The following is a 19,487-nucleotide window of genomic DNA, read 5'->3' on the forward strand; positions in this document are numbered from 1 at the left end:
GGGACAAGGGGCTAAATCCTAATCAACACTTTATATTACACAAAGCCTAGTATGCTGCCTTACACTTGAATGGTTGTCAACAAATGAATGCAGAGATTACACTTCAATGTCTATGTACGCGATGAATTATAACAAAATATAGTCATATGTGCTTAAATAACCATATCCAAAGACTGCAAGATAAGATGTCACTGTCAAGGGACTTCCTTGGTGGTCCAATGGGAAAGAATCCGCCTTCCAATGCAGCGGACGTGGGTTTGATCCCTGGTCAGGGAACTAAGGTCCCACATGCCACGGAGCAACTAAGCCCACACGCCACAACTACTGAACCCACGCTCCCTGGAGCCTGCACATCACAACTAGAGAGGGAAAACCTGCACGCCACAACTAGAGAGGAGCCCGAGCGCCACAACGAAGAGACCTCACGCTGTAACGAAAGATCCCGCATGCCGCAACAAAGATCCCGTGTGCCAAAACTAAGACCAAATGCAGCCCAAAAGTAAGGAAAATAAATAAATAATTATTTTACTTTATTTTTTTAAATGCCACTGTCAAGCTAGAGAGTGAGATGCCAAGCTGGCAAGCTACTGGTCTTTCTCCTGTTCAACATTTGTATCAACAACTGCAGTGAAACAGTCAGCATACCCATCACACCTGTGGGCAACACAATGGGACGCCACTAAACTACATATGAGAACCAAGAATGAAAAAGATCTGTACAGACAAGAACAAGGGATGAAGATTAAACTCTAACAGGTGAAGCTTCTGAATATCAAGAATACGATGTGACGGCCAAAAAATGTTAGTGCAATTCTGGGCTGAACAAATTTAGTCAACAACTACTTATTGAGTGCCTCCTAAGCACGAGGTGCTGTGTGGGAGACGAGGATGAGGAAGGGGTGACCCATTTGCGAGGCGCTTACAAAGACATGGCACATGTCCCACCCACAGTGCCAGGTAGAAAGAAAGCATTTGGTGCTGCAGGAGCAAAGAGGTGGGAGCTTGGCACAAGTATGATGAAAAGGGAGTAGCTGAGTTTAGCTTGAGTGTGGGCTCGTGAAGAGCACGGAGCGCTAAGGGAGGAGAGCTGGATACCAATCTGCAGTGTTTCCTCAGTGCCAGGCTAAGGAGATTGGGATTTATGTGAAAGGAGGGGGCAACTGAAGGATTTTGCAGAAAAAAAAAAAAAAAAAGATCAGTATTTTAGGAAGATTTCTTTGGAAGCAGTCTGTTCAGCAGATTGGAGTGGGGAGACACATAGAAGATTAGAAATGGAGGCATCTCTTTAGAGACTGTCTTGTTCAACATCTTCATTTTATAAGTGGAGAAACGGAGGCCGAAGATATAAGTCATGTACCTAAAGCCAAAGAGCTGGCAGACGCACAGCAGAACCAGAATCCAGAACTGGGGGCTTCTCGGTCCTGGGGGAGACAAACCAACAGCAATTAGACCTTGCATAGCAATCGACGTTTAAGAAAGCATTTCTGGAGAGACTTGAGGCAAGAAAAGCAGTTAAGGGACTATTTCCACAGTCAAGGAAAAATATCTGAGTAGTAGAAGTAGGAAGAGAGTAAGCTGTGGGAGAAATTGCGTGGATGTTGGGGGTTGGGAGAGAAGGAGAGGCAAAGCGACTGCGTTTTTAGGGCTGGGACACACAAAGGACGGCAGTGGGACTCATGGACACTGGAAACATAAGGATGAGGAACAAGTTGGAGGAGTCCCGTTTTGGGTGGGTCCCATCTTAATAAAACTGGAATGTGTCAAAGGAATATGTCCAGAAGATGGTAACTAGAAAGCAAATCACAGGAAGGTGTGATAGAACTGCTTAGTCTGGAGAAACCTAAATTGATTGCTAGAAGCAGAGTTGAGAAGATTTCTGGAGAGATATGGTAGCTGGCTTCACATCATCACATTTTACAGAACATTCGTGAAACTGCCTCCTAATTAGCATGGCACCAGCGGAGGGTGCTGCAGGGCACGGGCCAAATGATCGGGGTAAATAATCTCCTCTCTGTGAAGCATTGTAGCAGGAGCAAAGGCTTTGCAGTCACACAGACCTGGGTTCTAGGCTCAGCTGTGAGCTGTGTGACTTTGGACAAGTTGCTGAGCCTCTCTGTGCCTTAGTTTCCCCAGATCCAAAATAAAGAGGCTAGATTGGAAGACTCGAAAGATCCAGTGTAGATATAAAATTCCCTGGTACCAAAAATGTGGCTTATGTGCATAAAATAAACAAATGGAAATTTTAAGGTTATCTTATTTGGATTTTGCTCCTGAACTTGTACTAATATTGGTGATGAGTACGAACAGCCAGCTTGCTTCTGTTGCACTCCACGATGGCATGTAATGATGGAAAAGAGCTGACATGTTCACAAAAGCACTTTTCTCTGTGGGTAGGAGTGGGAAAGAGTCCCATTTAGCTGATATCACTAATTTTTAAAGAAAACCATATGAGCTAAAGAGAACTGAAGATGAATGTGGGAGCTATGAGTCAACCACTGAATTTCAACTGCATTAATTTTACATTATAAATGACACAGTTTTAAAGTTTCTTAGGTTTTATAAAACTTGTGATTTTTCTTTTAAAAACCTCATCCAGATACATGCCAGTACATGTTAAAAAAAATACTGAACATTTATCCCCATCCTAAAGCATCTTTAAAACAATGACTATGCTCTTAGCTATTTTCAATACAAAATCCATTCTCTAGCAGCCTTATAAACTGATAACAATACTTTTTGTGAAAACTAGCTTCTTCTTATAAAAAACAGTCTGTTATCCTTGTGTGATTCTTTTTTTCCTTTTCAAATTGTTTTGTAAGAGATAATGTTGCTTAAAAACATCCAGCATTTCCATTAGCAAGGAAATATTCAGAAGGCTTCTGGATAAGCAATACTTACATATAGTTCCTTTAATCTTAGATATCTAAGTTTTAACGGCAGAAATAAGAGATTGCTTTCCTTTACTGTGGTAGAATCCAAGTAGCATTACAAATGTTCAGGTAGAGAACTAAAATGTAAGACCTAGAGATTACATAAGAGAGATCCGTGTTTGCCATCCACGCCTCAAAGCAAAACAAGACCCAGAGGCAGAAAAGCATTTCAAAGACTGACTTAGAGGACTAGGGAAAATACTTCTATCAAATCAAATTTTAGGACAATCTTGAACTGTGGCAAGAAGAAAAGAACACTGTTAAAAATAAATATTCCTCCTCTTTTAACCACAGACAGTTCTGCAACATCTTACATTAGCAACACAGACAGACTGGACCCGGTTTTAGTTCATTCGCAGTCACTTAACTGCTCCCAGCCTCGGTTTTTTTCATCACCAAAATGGGGGTGATGTTATTGCTATTTATTTACTGCCAGGGTGAGCGTGAGGCTGAAACGAGACCATGCATGTGAAACGCTCTGTAAACCATACAGCACTTCACTTCACACCAGGGCTGTCCTGGTGTGGGTGGAACCCGCCTGCTCACGGCCATGCTAACGGCCTGGAAAGAACTAGGAACTGTTGTCTAGTAACACACGCAGCTGGTATCAAAACTGCAATGGGCATTCAGTTAGAAATAGCATTATTAAGGGGAAAAACTCTGCTCTGCCCGTCGTGACAGCGACAGGGTGCTGCTTCTTGGCGTAGACCTGCCACTCAAGCTAAGTTCCACGCAGGTAGAAAGATTCACCATGTGGACCGAAAGGACAGAATTGTCTCCGGCTTTGGGGTTTTTTTTTTGTTTTTTTTGTAACAGAAAGCAGAATTCTCTTTGTTTAAAAAAGAATGTGGGGGAAGGAGAGTGTACGTGTGTTGTTCAAAGGCTTGAGAAAATGGTTTAAGCAGCTGGAGGAATAAAGGAAGGAGCACTGAGGAAAGGATGTGCAAAGTCTAAAGGTGGAAGCGACCAGGAATGGATTGCATTTTGGTGACAAGTGAGGCAGGTAATGGTGAGAAGGCAGGATGCTCGCATATTGAAGAGGCGCCCTTGGAAAACAGGCTTTTCCTTTTAATTAGCTTTGCTGCTGGAAGAATCTCCTCCTTCCAGTTCCTGACCATTCTCCCAGCCCAGAATCTTGTTTGCCGTCCTCACGTATCTTAAGGGTGCTGTGGGCCGGCTCTGGTTGGGGGCGGGTCAGTAACTGCACGGCTACTTCACACACTGGGCCCAGAGTCCCAGGAGGAAGAGCTCCTGCGACAGGGAGTGTTCCCCCTCTAAAGGAAAACCAGGGGGAGCACAGCCTTTTTGATGGTGACTTAGACACTTTTTAAGCCAGATGTCGTTCTTTGGATGAGGTAATGATTCCTCCCTCCCTGGCCCGCCCACTCCCCCTCTGAAATGTTCTATTTTCCAGGAATATGCTGGAGAGACTACTTGTTGTTCCCCAAAGTCTGTTCCCTTCCTCCCTCTTAAGAGAATCTGCTTTTACTGGTTGCCCCAAATAAAGACAACATTTCCCAGCTTTTCCTGTGGTTGGTTAAGCGCTGGGAGCATCTTCTGGGGAGGCAGCATGCTCTGCCTCTCTCTCCTGCCTGGGCCGAGGATGTGGACATCTCGACCACGCAGATGAGGGCCATCCCCTAGGAATGATGAAGCAGTAAGACAAGGGGAGCTTCGGTCTCTGAAATCATGGAGCCACTGTATAAGTCCTAGATGGCCAACCTTCAGCCTATTAGTAAGAGGGCAATAAACCTCGATATTGTTTAAGCCATTGATACTGGAGGTCTCTGTTAGAGGCAGCTGAACCAATAGTCTAACAAATGCACCTTCTTGACTCAGTTTTACCTTCTTACTCTGATGATTTATATTCAGAGTATTCATTTAACTTTGTCTACATCTGGGGTAAAGACATTTTTGAAGGACCCAGCAGCTCTTCAATAAATCTAGTTTTCTCCAAAACTATTCCAGCAAATTCATGTGATTGGGAAATTAGTCTACTAAGTAGGGATAAAAACGGGGTTTTTCACAGGAGATTGTTTGGGAGAGCGAGCGTATCCAAAATATAGTCCTCAGCTACATCTGCAGAATGCTATTAGAGCCTGTCTGCTCAATTACGAGCTGGTGAGCCTGCGCAGAGACAGAGAATGTGGACGCACACGCATGACAGCAGGCTGGGCCCTGGACACCTATAGGGGAACCGAAATCAGCTCGGCTGTGCTAAAATGGTTCTCCACAATATCTGGATAAGAACTGAGCACAAGTGAGTCACCAAAGTTAAAGATGAAGAACAACAGCTGAGGCTGGACTAAGAGACCAAGGAGCCAAAGCCAAGTCTGTCATATATTATTTTACAGTGTTACAGGGAAAGGGAGAGGTTTTGGAAAGGACCAATGTGCAAGAATCTGCGTTGGGCTAAGCCCCCCCAGATATGTGTGTGTATATATGGGTATATGTATATACATACAGTATTCCAGGGTTAGAGGATAACATCACTTTGGACGATATTCTTTACGTAAAAATTCATTTCCATAATAAAGAATTTAACAACTATAGCTTTCAAAGAATCTTAGAAGTAGAAAGAAGACCCCTTGGGATATGGTTGTTCAAGCAGCTGTAAATTCACACAAACTGCATAATAACTCAGTCTTCATTCCACCACCATAGAGTGAGGATATTCTGAGTAATCTTGTCAGATGTAGGGATAACCTCCATCACCAGCACGCCCCCCTAATTTACCCAAATAGGAATGGTCTACCCTTCCTTACTGATTCCTTTTTTAATAAAGTTTCATAAACTGTCTTTTTAATTAAGCATTCTACATTTTTTTTCAAGGAAGACAGATTCAAACTCATTGGCTTGTATCGTCCATGAGTCACCTTTTGGACAACCGGGTTGCTGTGTTCTTGGGTCGTGTCTTTGGGTCACTCATTTCTCACGAGCGGTGAGAGCTTATGGCTACTCAGTTATATCTGCAAATCTTTTCAGTGCCCTGAAAGCAAGTTTTTAGGACCTAGAGACCAATATATTTTGTACAGCCACTTATATGGAGTGTTGTTCTCTTTTAACCATGTTTGTTTCATCCTTTCTAATTCTGAGAGCACTATTTTTGATGGAGAAGAAATGGAGAGGAGTTATTTGTTGATTTGAAAAGAAACAGGTATCATGTAGAATAGAGCCTTTAAAAAAGTGTTACATTTTTCTAACATTTAAACAGCAGTGGTTCTCCACCCTGGCTGCACATCAGAACTGCTTAGAAAGCTTAAAACAAACAAAAAAAAAAACGAGAAAAACCCCACAAAACACAAAAATACCGTGCCTGGGGCCCCACTCCAGATATCCTGACTTAACTGGTCTGAGGTGTGGCCTGGGTATCTGTATTTTTCTAATGTGCAGGATTGCAAGAATCACTGCAAATCTAACCATTAGAAAGTATAACTTTTTTTTTTAAAGGCCTTATTCTATAGGTAATCTAGAGGGCCCATAAGTTAGGTTGCAGCCATGCTCTGGCAGATAAAAAGGCACTTTCGGGCTGTAAGCCCACACACTCATGAGGGCCCTGGGCAACAAGGTGCTGGCAGGCTTGACTCAGCCCAGTGGTTCTGAAATTCTCTCTGGATAGAACCTTCTGAGGACCATGTTTGAAATGCAGATTCCTGGAGCTCCCTCCATGCTTAGGTGTTCTGAATTGGTTGGGGAGAGAAGGAAGGTAAGGGCGACCAGGAATCTGCATTGGTAACACAAGGGCCAAGCAATTCTGATGTTGCCATCTCACAGACTTAGACAGCGGCACGTGGCCTCGTAACACACACATGAACTACACACATTGAGCACAGTTTAGGGTATTCAAAGTAGAGCTTTTCAGTGTCAGGTGTGAGCCTGACCGACCAGGGCTGGCTTAGAGTTCAGGTCTGCCCCTTGACCCGCAGACCCAACAGGCAAAAAGCCTGATTCTGGACCAGAGAAACACACTGACCAAGCCATGTTTTCTGGGTGGTGCCCATCATTTCTGGGGTCTGTCTTTACCTATCCCTCCCCAACACAGGGTTCTGCTATTTCTTCTCACTCTCCTCCTCCCTTAACCTTTGCACACAATTACACAATTTCTAAGTATTGACTAGCCCTGGTTGGAAAGCCGCAGCCTCACTGGCCTAGGCCTTCCTGCCGGTTCCCACCGCCCACTGGAGAGCTCCATCTCGCTCGCTCAGGGTCTGCGAGGCACCTGAGCCACCTCCTCCTCGGGTCAATCATGTGCTCGTGTGACAGAAGGGCCTTCTTTAGGACTCCATCTCTTTTGCACCATAGTCCCTTTTTCGTTTCTGGCCATGAAATCCTACCTATAGTTTTCTAAACTCTGTAATCTACACCTCATGAAAGGCGAGCCTTCTAGACCGCAGAGCTGGACTCTGCCCTGTCGCGGAGCGATATCTCTGCTTATCCAGGCCCTCCCTGGCTAGAAGCTGGGCACAGCTTGTGCTCTTTTTTGTTTGAGTTTGCACACTTTTCCACTTTGGTCTCAGTACCTCTCTACGCATCACTGTGATCTTGGCAATGATGCATTTTTCCTTCTTGGTGAGAAGTATATCTAGATGCTTGACGCTCACCTTTCCTTCATCTTCTCAAAGACGAAACCGACATGTCAAAAATCTAACAAATGCACTCTTTTGGCAGAGTGAACGTTCTAGTAAGGGTTCAAAGAGCTGAAATACATGCTTATTTTTTACCACATCTTGCCCCTCTTTGGATTCGGGATTCGGAAGCCACGGCCTACGGACGCTGGTAATGGCCTGCGGTCCCTAAGTTTTACGGAGCCCCCATGGTGAGATCACTTCTGACACTCTCTCCTTTCACCTCCACCCAAATACTCCCCATCACACTTCTTCATGCAGGGTTCCGGCTTTCTGTGTACTTTTATCATTTTTGGACATTTACTGCCCCTCTGCCACCCCTTATTTCAGGGCTTCCATATTCCAGTCTGAGCCCTCTGTTTCAGGGGTATCTGGGAAATACTGATTTCTTCCAGGCGTTAACATCTCAAGTTCCCTTTGCTTAATACTCACAATCTCCTAACTTGAAATCAGATTTTCCCTTTTTTTTCCATGCAAATTAAGGGATTCTTCAATTGCTCACTATGTCACACGCTCTCTGATGAACGAATAGCCAAGGGCTATAGTTTCACCTGAGTGACTTTCCCACCTTCGCAAATTCCAGCTCAAGTCTTCTTGGTGAAGTTACTGCAACTCTGACAAGCACATCTTCCCTGACCTTCACAGGGTGAGTTGCGGCCCTTGCCATGACAGTTGTTCCCCAGGTCATCTGCCTGCCAAAGGCAATCAGGAGTTTCGGAAACCCTTACAAAGGAATTGACAAGAGATGGCTTGGGCTCGTGACTGACCGTGTTGCTGACACGTGGTGGTGCTTTCTGCCCCACGGCCAGGAAGCCCTCGATGGTGGGTCACGGCGCAGCTGGATCTCAGAGCCAGACCTCATTACTTGTCCAGTGTCAGTCTTAACGTTCGTAAGTCCCCAGTGCTGACCTTTGTCCTGCCTGTAGCTGCTGCTCGCATTTGCTGAGGTGGGAGAAGGCCTCTTGCCCCTCCTGTTACAGTGCCTTTATTCGAGTCCTCGGAGGCAGCCTTACTTACCAGTCAGCATTCTTAGAGGAGCCTCGGATTCACCACCTCAGAGCTGGTCAGACGCCTCAAGGACACCACTCAGACCCAACGTCCGAGGGCTCTTGGACACTGGTTTCCTGCTGACGGGGACCTGCCTCCCAGTCCCTCAGGGCCCGGCCACCCTGACGGTCCTGAGCAGCGGCAGCCCTGCTGACCCGGGCACTGCCCACCCAGTAGTAGGTGGGGGCGGCTTGCGTTCTCTTTTTGTTTGAGAATCTAATCCCAGTGAAGTGGGGTGAAGAGTATGAGTTGCAATGTTCTTTTCACAACTTCTACCTAAATGAGAATTTAAGACTCCCCAGACCCCACGTCCTCCTCCTCTCTGTCCCCTGTCACAACAAAACTCTTGAATCGGGAGGTCTAAACAGGCTGTTTCTACTTTCTCATCTCCCATTAATCTGCCTTCTGTCCTCACGACACACTTGAAGATGATCGTGTTAAGATCACCAGTGTGCCCTGGTGTTGCCAGGACGTTTCTCGTTCCGTCTCGCTGGCCCTGGTCTCTGCGGCACTGGACAGCGAGTGTTCCCTCCCTGAAGGAACCCCCTCTCTGTGCTGCTTGACCCCATCCCCAATGCCGGTTCTTCTCTCCTTTCCTGCCTCCTAGCCGCCCTCTACCTAACTTCTGAATGTTGGGTTCCTCAGGGCTTGGGCCTACTACCTCTTCTCTTTTCTAAGTGATTTCACCCAGTCCTACAGCTTTCAATACCTTCCACAGGTTGACAGTTCTGGAATTTATACCTGCAGCCCCCAGAATACGTCCACCGAGCATATGTCCACCGAGACATACTTGCTTCAAGTACAATGTACTGGACATTACCGCTCGGCTAACACACATCCCAAACATGTCCAAAGGTGAGTTACTAATTTTCTTAGCAAACTCCTCCCAAATCTGTTCCTTCTCTCATATTCTCCACCATCTCAGTATATGGCATCACCCTCCACTCAGCTGATTAAGCCAGGAATCTGAGTCGTCTTTGATTCCCCCTTTTCTTTCGTCCACAGAGAAGCCATCAGTAGGCCCAGGTGGTTCTACCTCTAAAATACGTTCTACATCAGCCCACTTCTCTATTGCCCCCACTCAGGTCCAAGTCTCCAACGTCTTTTGCTTGAGTTAGTTATACTCTCCTAATCTGTCTCCACTACCACACTCATCGCCTTCCAAGTGACTGTCCACATGGCAGGAAGAATGCTCTTGACAAGATGTAAGTCACAGCATGTCACTCTCCTGCTCTGAGCATCTTCAGTTCTTCCCATTGCATTTAAAATAAAGCCCCAAAGCCTCACCACAGCCACCAAAGCCTTGTCTCCTGCTCACCTCTAAACCTCAGCCCATGCCACTCTATCCCTGGAGTGTTTGCTTCTCTCCAGCATATATAAGCCCTCTTCCCATTCTTAGAATAGGCTAAGTTCTTTCCTGCCTCCGGCCCTCTGTACTTGCTATTTCCTCAGCCTGCAAAGCCCAGGTTACCTGGCCTCCAGAGAGGGACCTGATGACCACCCTATGTGGAGGAACATACACCTGTGATACTCTCATGGCACCGGGCTACCTGTCTGCCCAGCAGACTACAAGCTGCCTGAAGGCAGGGACCCTTCTATCATGCTCCGGGTTGCAGCCCCAGTGCCTGACACATAGATGATCAAAACTTAACAGTGATCTAGATATGGGTCCTTTCACCTATAGGATTCTTAAGGGCCTATCTTCACATGCCACAGTTCCCCCAAAAAGGTATGCAGTTTAGGGTCTGCAGCACCCCTGAAAGTGTACTGCTAAAATCTCCTTCAAGACAACCAACCAGCTGTGGGAAGTCTAGTTGACTGATAGCCCCTGCGGTTGCCTGTTTGGACCCACTACTGTCTTCATGCTAGGCTATGCTCTCCACCCCCTCCCCAGGCTGCCCCCGGCCACTGACAGCTGAGCGAGGGGAGGGCGCTGGCCCACCCCTGCCCCACACGGGGTTTCTCTCCTGGGCAGCTTCTGAGGGCAGCCCATGGGTCTGGCAGAAGCTTTCTCAGAACTGCACTGCAATCTGAGGGTTTTGCTACCCCATTCTTCCCTTCTTCTCGCCTTTCTCCCTTCACAGGTTTGAGAACTGCACCGTGGTCCAAAGGCTTTTATAGGCTATTCCCGCTCTCCCCCTTTTATCCTTCATAGGCTCTCCCCCTAATCTGTTAAAAATTCCAATCCTGTTTTGACATCGGCTTCCCAGGGGCCCCTTCAGAACCTTGAAAGATTTGAGACTATAAACCACGGTCCAGAACAACAAAGCCTCCTATTTGACACTATGTATAAAACCATCTGTTCACTTCCCACACCCCTTTTCCAGGCATGACCTTCAACTAAGAGAGATTAAAAAATACCACCTATGCCCTGGAGCCCTGGTTTACCCCCCAGGGCTCCAGATCACTATAGGTAGTGATCCAGTCCAGATTTCGTTTCACATTTGCTCCCACAGGAGAATGGGTAACCACTGGCAGACCTGATCAATTCTGGCACAACTCAGGTCCATGCTCCAGAAAGGCAGCCTTAAATTCATGCTCAGGCATCTATAAATCCCTCAGTCACCAACTCCTGCCCCTTGTTTTGGTACTAGTGACATAATGTTTGCAGCAGCTAGTGACTAGAAAGCTTCAGTAATTTTGTGGAGGATAAAACCTGCTCTCTTCAGGAAAGAGAACCATATGCGATTTTATAACTTGTATGTATATATATATATGTGGCATTTCTTTGCCTTCTCTGATTGAAAATCGGTATTTATTTAGTCCTGCTCCGTGTAAACTCCATGAATACCAAAACTGTGTATCTGCTTCATTGCTGTACCCCATAAAGGCACTCAGTAATTATTTGTTGAGTAAACTGTCCTATAGGTTATTTCACATGATCTCATTTAAGCCTCAAAACAACATTGGGAGGTAGGTATTGTTCATTTTACTAAAACTCAGAAGGATCAAGTGACTTTCCCAATGTTACCTGGCACTCTCCAACAATTCAGACACCAAACATTCAAACAGCTTATATGGGGTCAGATAATTAGGTTGCTTATTGTGTTTGGCTTACATTTATTGAATACTCTGCTCCAAGCACTTAATAATACTTTTATCACATTTAAGAGGTAATTAACTTTTTATCATCCTTATTTTATGGCTACGTTGAATGACTTGCCTAAGGTCACATAGGTAAGGGGCAGGGTTGAAACTCAAACACAGGTGAGTTCAGAGCCCATGTTCTAAATTCTCACACCACACTGCTTCATTCCAAATGACAAGAAACAATCACTGCCCCCCAGACTTTAAAAGAACAGATAGCTACATCTTTGGGAGACTAACAAAAGGTCTGGTAGAAGCAGTAAACCACAGGGCAGAATTACATTTTACCTTTCCCTAAAAGAAAAGTAAATGGATCTCAGTGTTAAAACAGTAGCTTGGGGAGATCAGGTTTGACAGCGATCTTGTCATTGGCAGTATTCTGTTGACACTGACACTACATGACTTAAGGTACCCACGTCAAGATCTAATGATAAAAGGACAAAACAAAACGGGCAATGTCCTCTCAGGCTGCAGTGGAAAAAAAAATTGTGTATATGAAAAAAAGAGAAGGTACAACAGTACAGAAGAGTTCAGAGAGCTAAGCAACCATGTGATGTTCTGCCTGAGGTTTGGTGTTCCCAGCAGTTTGGCATTTGACCATTTTAATCATACATCACATTCCTATACTCAGTACTAAGAAAAAATTTGCCAAATGTAGGTTTTTGGATTATCCACTGCTGTGCCGTTCAGCCATCCTTGAAAAAGACAGGGATGAACATTCAAAATATGGTATTTAACAACTAGTAGGGCATGGGCTAATCAGACCAGATCCTGGACCAGTGCTGGTATGTGGTCCAACAAGCCCCTTCTCTGCCAGGTGTCACCCCTCTAACTGCTGCATCATGAGGGGGCTGGTGGGAGGCTGAGGGACAGGATGGCTGAAGCAGTAGGCATCACTTGGGGTAGTCAGGCCAGTGGTTATTCCTAACTAGACAGAAGTATTTTGATATGGTAACTGGCAGGGCCATACAGGTGGGTACGGCTAAAAATCAGCTCTGGACACAGGTTAATTGGGCACCAGCTAGTTTCAACCCTTTAAGTGGAAATGTCTGACACTGGACTTTTTCCTTATTTTATTATAATTATTTTAATAAAGAACCAGCTTAGAATATGAGAGAGCCAAACCTCTATGTTTGGACTTAAAGGTCACTTCATTGTCTTGATGCATTAAAAGTATTTTCTTCGAAATGCATTTTTCCTTCTAATCTGTCTTCTCCCAGGAATCTGATGGTAGTCACAACAGCCCACAACAAGTAGATTTATTCTCTTAGGCTTGTAGTTAGACTTTCAAGAACCAAACCAAAAAATACTAGTAAACTTCACTTTCTACGGTCATGTTGACACTCTTTATGGAAATGGCATTGAAAGTTGAGCCCTGACATCAAGCTGCAGGCCTCCCTCACACTGGGAGCTTTTGCATATACCAGCAGTCTGTGGCATTTTGTTAAAGTGGCAGGCTTTCTTATTAGAGCCTAACACAAGCCAATTAAAATCTGGTTTTATATAGAGTTGGTGAGCTTTGTAGTTAGAGCTTGCAAGGTGTTTTAAATCACAGTGACCCAGTTTAGTTCAGGAGCAGTCTTTGTCAATAGGTTGACCACTGGGCATAGGACTTTCTAGCTGTAGACAATGCAAACGATCATTAAAAAATAGTGGCATTTTGAATTTGAAATATCAAAACACAAACTAATCAACCCACCAGTCAACAAAACCAAAACAAAAGGAAAACCACTTGCAAGGTATAAATGAAAAAATAAGGGATTTTACTTATTTTATATCTGTACGTATTGGTTGAATTGTTTATCATGAAGAACTAAAAATGACCCTCAACAAGACTAATAAAAAACAAGATAACTCTGAAGAAAAGTTCCAAAGCATTTAAGAGCTAAGGTATTTCCCACTGATATTCCTTCAAAATATCACAATCTTCAAATATTTGGAACACTCACATGTATACAGACTGGATGTCCCGGTCCAGCAATGCATTTGCACAAGTGCCTCTTCCAGGGAGTGCTACCTTGTGGACAGCTAACAAGAAACACATTTTTGTGTTTTAATTTCTACCAAGTACAGGAACAGAGCTCAATGCTCACTACCCAATAAAGCAGGTGGTTATCCTCATTTTAGAGAGGAGGACTGTGAGATTCAGGGATATGACTTGAGTTTACTATTCAAAGTCACTTAGATTCTAAATGGCAGTGATGGATTTGAACCCAGGTTTACCTATAGGCTGAGAAAGAAGCCTATGCTATTTCCTCTACATCACTGACTCGAAAATATTTTCTTCCTGCTACAAGACACAGGCCATTTGACATTTGCATGACATACAGACAGGCATATCTAGGGCCATACATATGATTCCTGACTTGGTGGCTTTAATCGGGTTCTTTCTTTCCCTCTGGAGAGAGAGCATGCTGAAACACAACTAAGTGGTATTCTTGTGAGGATAGTCTTGAATCCATCCTAATTCACAAACAGTCTACAAACGTTGATGTGTAAAACAGTCATGAGTTAACATCCAGCTTTTCACGGCTGTAAACCACACACTAGCACACTGCACACCACCCACCCCTCAAAGGGCTTTACACCTGAACAAAAGCACTTCAATGTACTTTTAAAAACTCCTCACAGCGCTACCAAGAGCTTCCAAATGGCTCCTCCACCACTTCCCCAGGCAAACGTTCTGGACACACAGCCTTGTAACCAATGACAGCCAGTGTGTGTATTTTTAACTCAGAAATTCCACGTGTAGGAATTTTTTCAAGGAAATAGCCACTGTTACATTTGTCAATTTAAAATAGTAAAATGGATCTCAGGGGTTAAACTGTGGCCAGAGAGGATATCACAAGGTTCGTATCTCCTCGTTCAACCAACAGCGAATGAGTAACTCGAGGTATGCTCTATTTTCATGCTACCAATGAAGGCTGGTACATTTTATACATCCCTGAGGTTGGAAACATCCAAGAGCATGGGTTCAGAGGCTATATTTAAATATGGCCTGTTTAGTCATTTCTAAATATTTTATGTCAACATTTTAATTATAAATTAAGCCTAAAATTATAAATTAGGCCTAAAAAATGAATGCCCTCACAGTTCCTTTTAAACTGTCAGCACTTCTTCCTGTCAACTACAAATCGGTTTCGCCGGCCATCAGTGCTTTAGGTCGCTTGGGAAAAGGCCTTGGTGGCATGGATAGACGTCTGCCATGTGACACTGCCTTGCTTTTCCAGTCAGTGGTCTACACCTGCTCCTTCCTTGCCACTCAGCTTCCATCCCTTCTAGTTTCCTGAAACCACACTCCCTTGACCTCAGGGGAACATCTGGAGGATGAACCCTGCTGTTAAGAGTGTGTTTAATCCAGGCTGGCACAAAGCGGCACTCACTGAATGAATGGTAGTTCACAGCCCTGACTACCCAGCTTTTTTTTTGCTCACTCTTCGCTTCTGCGGGCCTGTATATCCTGGTAACCCTCCTACCCCTTCGACTGCTCTTTCAGTTACGGTTCCTAGCTCCTTCTCTACCCATCCTCTAACAGTGAGGGCTTTCCAAAGTTTTATACTCAGCTGCTTGTTCTTTTGACTATAAGCTGCCTTACAGATATCATCTATTTCTAGGTTTCAAAGATCACCCTATGCATATTAATGCAAATCTCTCTTCAGTCCTGACTTCTCTTAGGTCCCAGCATCATGTTCAAAACTACGTGTGCTAAATACTCAAAAAAAGTTGCCACCCGCCCCTCACCAGTCTACTTTTCAAGGGCATGCATCTTACATTCTTCACATGCTTTGCCAAACATTTTATACACAGCATGGACCCTTCTTACATTTCATATCCTTTTATTAATTTACATAGATCTATGCACCTGTAAGTTGCTAGAAACTCTTCAGCTTAAAAACAAAAAGGAGACCAAGATCCCAAGTTCTATGCTGAAGAGCAATGGATTCCAAAGTGGGGTGTGTGTGTCTCAGGTGCTAATGCAAGATCATCCACTGGTGTGTGGAAAGAAAATATGAGAATTTTTTTTCATATTATCCTATTTTAATGTCTTTTTGTGAAGGCTTTATAATTACAACAAAAGTACACGCATATGATTTATAAATACATTAGTAGTGTATAGAATTTTTTTTACTGACAGAATTTGCTATTTAAGTATGGAGTCCACTGACATCAAGAATGGTCTTGACACACTATATTTATATTATTACAATACCACTTGCCAGGTGATAAAAAGAAGCACCTCTAAACTAAGTTTGACATCTAAGGGCCTATTAAAATGCTGACCGTAAATACACCTGCTGTCAGATGCACATCTCAAATCCAAATGTGATGAAGGCATCCTGTCTCCGATCCTCACTCAATATTCCCATTTGAAATTTATAAGCAACTGAGAAAGATGAGGACAAATAAAGATCAAGCAGTTTATATGTTACAATAATAAGAGCAGTTCTTCCCACTACTTTTTCTATTTTCCTTTTGATAAAACTTGATTGAAATACAGAACAATCCAAGCGCCCCCAGCACTGTGAATTACTTGATATCACAGGATTGCGGAGTAAGAAGAGATCTCGGAGCCTATCTACTTTACCTCCTGCCAAGTACTAGGAAATCCGGATGCACTGTCCCAGACATGATCAGCAACACCTTTGCTAAGAACTTTGGGGAACAGATGCTCGTTCCACTAGGTAAGCCATTCTACTACTGGATAGATCCAGGCATTGTAATGATTCTTCTTACAATGAAGTCATCTCCACTCATGGCTTCAGATCTGCCCCCTAGGACAGCAAAACACTGCAAGGGAGATGCCTGGAAAGCTGCTAACACGGGCTACTGTCTGTTCACCATCCTCGACCTCCTCCTCCTTTGAATGGAACCTAGCTAAGCAATGTTTCACTTAAAAACAACAAAGACACCCAAAATCAAACATCAGTTGCAAATGAGAACTGGCAATCAATGAATGAAGATGGCTTTGTGTAATTAATGTGTTCTAAACCAAGGTTGCATTCCCACCTTCTAAGGCAGAGAAATCATGCTTGACCCATAAAAAGCCTGCAATAAACTAACACATTGGCTCTCACGTGAAAAAATGCCAAGACGGATTCCTGTCCATATTTTGGACTTGCAAATGCAATTTCTAAAAATCCTAACTAGATTTACATTTCTCCCACCTAAACTGTTTCTTGTTGGTTTTACTTGTGTTTCAGCCCAAAATCTTTCTGAATTGTAATTCTCTTTTAGCTTCCCTCCATACTTTGTGTCCCCCGTCAACTGATCACATGCGCATGCACGCACACGCACACACACACACACACACACACACAATTTAAACTGGACAGGACAGAGCTTTATGGAACTTTACATGTTGACAAATAACTATTAAACACATCAAAACAGAAGTTCAAAATTAAAGTCCACTCAAATGTACTATTGCCTATATGACATCTTGCTATCACGATTACAATAAATTACTCTGCCTTGCTGAAATTAAGATATATTATCAAGCTGTCCCTTGATTTCTTCAAGTGTACTTTTAAATGCATCTCATAAAAGGACAAATATTTTGCAAACTATAAAGTATTCTACATGTACAGCATTGCCTGTAACAAGTACTCTTTATGGCTTAAGTTATCTAAAAAAGTAAATCCAAAAAAGTTTTTTAAAATAATAACCCACAGGGCTTCCCTGGTGGTGCAGTGGTTGAGAGTCCGCCTGCCGATGCAGGGGACACGGGTTCGTGCCCCGGTCCGGGAAGATCCCACATGCCGCGGAGCGGCTGGGCCCGCGAGCCATGGCCGCTGAGCCTGCACGTCCGGAGCCTGTGCTCTGCAACAGGAGAGGCCACAACAGTGAGAGGCCTGCGTACTGCAAAAAAAATAAAATAAAAAAATAACCCACAAAAGCAATGAGAATGGTTTCTTGCAATTTAGGGAAAGCTCCATTTGAAAACAGTTGCATGCTCTGCCATAAACATTCAAGTAGGTACAAAAATAAGCCAATTCCTCTTCTTAAGGATCCTAAAAGAATGGTACAAATAATGCTGAAAAAAGACTACTCCAAGTGGCTATGAGAGTTAGAATTGGACAGTGTCAGGAAAAGTTAGAGACAGGCCTCAAAGGAACAGAAGAGAAGAAAGGTGGCACTCTAATTAAGAGGCAGAAAAATTGTGTGGAGGCAAGAAAGGGGTAGTGAGAGTTACTCAGGAACAGCAAGCAATTCACTGTAGCAGGAGCATGGGATCAAATACGGCAGTGGAAGAGGCTGGCTGCTAAGCACGCGCTGGGGCCAGATGTGGAGGACTCAGTCACAGCCAAGGCTTGTGTGTGCACCTGGTGGGCAAGGGAGACACCTAACAGCTTCGGAGGGAAGGGGTCTGACTGGAACTACACATGAATTTAGTCCAAGTGAGGAAAAGGGAGGTTCACAGTAAAAAGATAATGTATGTATTTACCTAGAGATTAAGAGCACATTTACAATCCTGCATATCCTTTAATATTCTCTTTTGTGCTTTCTGAAAATCAAGACACAAATTACCTATCTCTGGCCTTCTGGGTATCTTCTCATCTGTATCACTTTCCTAGAATGACAGTAGTTCAGATTCAACAATGTCAAGTTCTACAAATTCTTATAGCTTTCTGAGTTGTAATTAATCAAGGCCAAGTGAAAACTCAATGAGACCATGTGTCCCTTTGGTATTTCATCATATTGGGTTTGTTTCATTTTTACAGTGAGACTTTTACAAAATACATGGCATATAAATAGGACTTGCTAAGGCAGCGCTACCCAACACCCATTCCTTGTTATTGCTGTTTAACTCAGGAACTTTGCCCTTCTAAAATTTAGTCTGACACTATTTTTAACAGTCTGCAGTCATGTTTCATGTTTATTGTGTACTCCTCTTTCCCACATTTAGTACATTTTTTAAAATGCTGACCTTCAAGAAAAAAAAAATCAGCATTTGAGTTGAGTTCTGAAGAAGGGATGGTATTACATCCACATGAAGAGACTGGGCTTAGATGGAGAGAAGAGAAAGCATTTCAGTTAGAAAAAGCACAAGCAGAAACAGGCAAAAAGTAAGAAGGGTATGTGTGAGACACATTATGTACTGAATACTACATTTCCGTAGAAGGGCAGGGGAAAGGAAGAGAGTGGGAGGAAAGCTAACAGTTACCGAGCACCAATGACTCGGCAGGTACTCATGCTCAGGATGTCATTTACTCCTTAAGTCAGAACAATTCTTTGAGGTAAGTATTAGTTTCTGCATTTTATAAAGGGACTGAAGATACCGTAGCTCAGAAAGGTGAAATAACCTGTCCGAGTTCACTCAGCTAGGGAAAAGAAGAGCTAAATGTGAACCTAGATGTTGACCTTTTTCTTATGGGTCATTTAACTACAGCTTTAAATAATCTCCTATTTAGGAAGGAACTCTGTTCCTATCAGAAATACTCCTGGCTATTCAAAGCAAGGCTTAAATACAGTCTATTTTGTTACTATGAAAATCCATATATGGAATTATGAAATAACAGAACTTAAATGCAGATGAGAAATCTAGAGAGATCTAGAAACACGAAAGGCAATTTTGTTACTGTAACTTGAACCAACTTAACATACTAAAAATTACTGTCTTATTTCTTCATTAACAGGCAGGTATCAATAAATCAAAAACAACTTTCACCGGCCCTGAATAGAAAATATGCATTAAATGCAAACTGTGGTTTTATACTTTATCTGTTAAGATGTCCAGCAAATCGTGTAGACAGATCCTATAATTTTTGTACTTTGTGTAAAATAAGTTATGGGTTTC

This window comes from Leucopleurus acutus (genome assembly GCF_964270905.1).
Source record: "Leucopleurus acutus genome assembly, chromosome: 17".
In the NCBI taxonomy this organism is placed as follows: domain Eukaryota; kingdom Metazoa; phylum Chordata; class Mammalia; order Artiodactyla; family Delphinidae; genus Leucopleurus; species Leucopleurus acutus.